At 35.2% G+C, this 4,907-nt stretch overlaps 1 non-coding gene across 1 annotated transcript; it reads left to right on the top strand.

The window, feature by feature from the left end:
- Window positions 1-1,275: 1,275 nt before the first annotated feature.
- Window positions 1,276-1,379, top strand: LOC112133962 (U6 spliceosomal RNA). The gene has a single exon (XR_002915561.1). It is a non-coding gene; the product is annotated as a U6 spliceosomal RNA (small nuclear RNA).
- Window positions 1,380-4,907: the final 3,528 nt, after the last annotated feature.

Raw genomic sequence — 4,907 nt, forward strand, 5'->3', positions numbered from 1 at the left:
TTTGTGTGTGTATGTGTAGACAGGGTCTTGTTATGTTGCCCAGGCTGGCCTCAAACCAGGGCCTCAAGTGATCCTCTTACCTCGGCCTCCCAAAGTGCTAGGATTACAAGCATGAGCCACAGTGCACGTCCTCTGTTTCTTTTTTATGTTTTCATTTTCCCAACCCATTTTGAATGTTTCACTGCTCTGAAATGGTCTGTCAAATTAGCTACCTGAGTTTTCAAATATGTGTCTTTGTTTTCAAGGGTTGTACATAAGTAACTACCCACTTTAATCGGAACACTAGCCAATTGACTGTCTGAGTACAGGAATCTAGTTGGTTTTCTGCCAGTCTTCAACTGCAGAAAATTTCTTTGCTTCCAGATTTTGTTTCAAAGTATTTCTAACTCCGAGTAAACTCGTCCATTTGCTTAGGGTGAGCCCACATTCCCCGCATCCCCCATCTCAGACAACACCATTGGGTCTCCCAAGATGTCCCAAGGAAATCAATAACAATTGATTATTATTAATTCTCTGACACTCTTATCCATGCTTGGAAACACGCACTGACTACTGAATATAGTTAAGGTTCACATCGTAATTTTGTTTTCTAGTAAATCTGTCTTTACTAATAATAATATTTACAGAAGAAAAAGTAGAACTCATTCTATTTTTATCTTGGAATGCATGATACCTCCAGGTAAAGTGGGGTTTTTTGTTTTTTAATGTGTAAGTTTCAAACTGTTAATTTTGAAAACATTTCAAACTTACACAAGTTGCAGTCATAATAAAATGACTCCTTCAGCTAGATGTATCAATCGTGAACATTTTGTCACATTGTCTCATAAAACATGTTTCACGTCTCTCTTTCTCTCTTTACATATATGTGGAGATACATGCATATGCATTTAATTATGTCAGGATTTCATCATTTGAGGGTAATTTACAGACATAATGAAACTTAGCCCCTAAATAACTTCCTCATATATCTCCCAATAAAAAGGTTATTCTCTTATATAACTTCAGTAAAATGATGAAATTCAGGAAGTTGAATGTTGCTATAATACTATTATCTAATTTACAGACTAATTCAAATGTCACCAATTGCCCCAATACACTGGTAAATGTATAATGCTTTAGGGGTATGTTAAGGTCCTGTCAAATGAGATGAAGAGACGTTAACTTGCTTTTGAAAATGGGTCTGTATCATTAAAAATTTCTAAATTCCAAGTTCTATGGTAAGAAAGAGACTCAGTCAATAGCAGTTATTTAAGTATTCAAAAACCTATTGGCACAATGACTTTGGCAACATTTAGACTAAAATTGAAACCATTCAGAGAAAATTAACATGGCCCCTGCACAAGGATGACACAGAAATTCATGAATTGTTTAATTTTTTTTTCTGAATAGAAAAAAGCCATCTGGACTGAATTGCATTCTTCTAAAATACATGTGTTGAAACTCCAATCCCTGATGTGACTGTATTTCTTGATAGGGCCTGTAAATGGGTTGTTAGGTAAAATGGGGTCATGAGGGTGAAACTCTAATCCAGGAGGACTGTTGTTTATATAAGAAAAGGAAGAGATACCAGCGACACACTTGCATAGAGAAAAGGCCATGTGAGGACACAGCAAGGAGGCAGCCGTCTGCACCCCGCGAAGAGAGGCTCACGAGAAACACTCCTGCTGGCGCCTTGATCTTGGACTTCCAGCCCGCAGAACTGTGCGAAAATCCATTTCTGTTGTTTAAGCTGCCTGCCTGTGGTATGTTGTTATGGCAGTCTTAGCAGGCTGACACATTGGGTGAAAATAGAGGTAAAAGCAATAGACTCACCTTCTCAAAAGTTTCTTAAATCATATTTGGTGGCTGAAGCAAACCTAACACCATATGATGCAGTGCTCAATGTAAAATACTTAGGAACATTTTATTTAAGAAGTAGGAAGTGTCAAGGGGCCTAAATGGAAGTAAACATTCAATACTTCACTCAAAGTGGTACAATTTTTATATGAGGACGCTATGATAAGTTACATCTATACATATGTATATGTGTGTGTGCATATATATATATATATAGAGAGAGAGAGAGAGAGAGAGAGAGAGTACAATCACCAGGAGGACAATACAAGGTGATATGATTTTTAAATACATGAATAAAGTAGAATGGAATTCTAGAAAATGCTGAGGTAATCTACAGGAAGGAAAAGAAAAGGAAACGAGAAACAGAAAACAGGTAATACAGTGACAGACTTAAACCCTAAATATCAATTCTAATCTAAATCCATCAGTTCAATGACAGAGATTGGCAAAAATAGATAGAAATACACTACCCAACTACGTGCCATCTACATATGTTGGTGGCTCACGCCTGTCATCCCAGCACTTTGGGAACCGAGGCAAGCAGATCACTTGAGGTCAGGAGTTCGAGACCAGCCTGGCCAACATGGTGAAACCCTGCCTCTACCAAGAATACAAAAATTAGCCAAGCATGGTGGTGTGCGCCTGTAGTCCCACCTACTCAGGAGGCTGAGGCAGGAGAATCGCATGAGGCAGAGGTTGCAGTGAGCCGAGATCATGCCACTGCACTCCAGCCTGGGTGACAGAGTGAGACTCCGTCTCAGGAAAAAAAAAAAAAAAGGAAATAACTGAAAGGAAAAATAGACAAACTCGCAATTATAGTTGGAGACTTCATCACTTCTCTTTCAGCAACTGATAGAACTATTAAACAGAAAATTGGCAAGGATAAAGAACTGAACAATACCGTCAGTCAGCATGATTTATAGAGCATTCCACCCCAAGATAGCAGAATACACATTCTTTTCAAACATCCATAAATGTTTACCAAGATAGACCATATCTTAGGTGATTTTTAAAAATCAATAAATTTGAAAGAATTAAAATTATACAAAGTATGTTTTCTGGTCATAAGAGAATCATACTAGAAATCAATACAGAAAGACAAACGAAAATCTTTAAATATTTGAAAAGTAACCAACACACTCCTAAATAATTAAACATCAAAAAGTAAATCTCAGAAGAAATCTGAAAATATATTGAACTGAATAATAATGAAAACAAAATGTGTCAAAATTTGTGAGATGCAGCTAAAGCAGTGTTAACAGGAAAATTTATGACATATATAAATGTCATATATATGCATATATATGAAAAGAGGAAAAGCCTGAAATCATTTCTCTAAGTTTCTACTTCACAAAACTAGAAAAAGAAGTGCAAACTAAACACAAAGCAAGCAGAAGGAAAGAAATAATGAAGATAGAATAACTCAATAAAATCGAAAACAGGAAAGGAGTAGAAAAAAATCAGTGAAACAAAAAGCAGTTCTTTAAAAAAATCTCAAAAAATCTAAAAGTCTCTAGCAAGACTTACAAAAATTAAAAAAAAACCATAAATCACCAAGGTCAGACAAAAAATCACTAATAAAACAGGGAATATCAGTACAGATCAATCCTTCAATCATTAAAACAATATTAAAGAATAATATTAACAAAAGATAGTTAGACCTTATAAATGAATTCAGTAAAGCTGCAGAATACAAAATAACAAAAATCAATTGTGCTTCTATACACAAAGAATGAACTATCTGAAAAAGAAATTAGGAAAGCAATTCCATTCACAACAGCAACAAAAAGAATAAAATAGGAATACACTTAACCAAAGACATGAAAAACTTGACACTGAAAATTATAAAACAATAATGAAGAAAATTAAAGAAGACACAGATAAACAGAAAGACATCCTGTGTTCATGGATTGAAAACTGAAAAAATTAATATTGTCAAAATATTCATACTACCCAAAGAGATCTAAGATTCAACGCAATCCCTATTAAAACTCCAATGGCATTTTTTTATAGCTATAGAGGAACAAACCTAAAATGTGTAAGGAAACACAAAAGACTCTAAGGAGGTAAATCTATCTTGAGCAAGCAAGATAAAACTGGAGGCATTACACTACCTGACTTCAAAATATATAACACAGCTATAGTAATCAAAACAGCATGGCTCTGACATAAAAACAGTCATTTAAACCAGTGGAACAGAATAGAGAGCCCAGAAACAAATCTATGCATCTGTGGGTCAATTGATATTTAACAAGACTGCCAAAAACACACAATGGGGAAATAATAGTCTCTTCAATAAATACTGTTGGGAAAACTGGATATCCATATGCAGAAGAATGAAAGTGGACTTTTTCTCATACCATATGCAAAAATCAACTGAAAATAGATTAAAGACTTAAACATAAGTCCTGAAATCATAAAACTACTAAAAGAAAACCTAATGGAAAAGTTTCTTGACATTGGTCTGAGCAATTGTTTTGTGGATATGACACAAAAAGCACAGGCAATAAAAGCAAAAATAAGCCAGTGGGATTGTGTAAAATGAAAAGCTTCTGCACAGCAAAGGAAACAATCCACAGAACAAAAAAACAACCTACAGAGTGGGAGAAAATATTTGCAAACCATATATCTAATAAGGGGCTAATATTCAAAATATACAAGAAACTCAAACAACCCAATAGCAAACAAATGAACAAGCAAAATAAATAACCCAATTAAACAATGGGATAAGGCACTGAATAGATATTTCTCAAAAGACGACATACAAATGCCCGACAGGTATATGAAAGTGTGCTCAACATCACTAATTTTCAGGGAAATGGACATCAAAATCACAAAAAGATATCACCTTACACCTCACAAAAGATAACGTGTTGGTGAGAATATGGAAAAAAGGGAACCATTATGCATAGTTTGTAATGTAAATTGGTATAGCCACTATAAAAAACAGTGTGAAGTTCCTTAAAAAATTATAAATAAGGCCAGGCATGGTGACTCACACCTGTAATCCCAGCACTTTGGGAGGCCAAGATGGGCGGATCACCTGAAGTCAGGAGCTTGAGACCAGCCTG

The sequence above is a fragment of the Pongo abelii genome, chromosome 5 (assembly GCF_028885655.2).
Source record: "Pongo abelii isolate AG06213 chromosome 5, NHGRI_mPonAbe1-v2.0_pri, whole genome shotgun sequence".
Lineage (NCBI taxonomy): Eukaryota > Metazoa > Chordata > Mammalia > Primates > Hominidae > Pongo > Pongo abelii.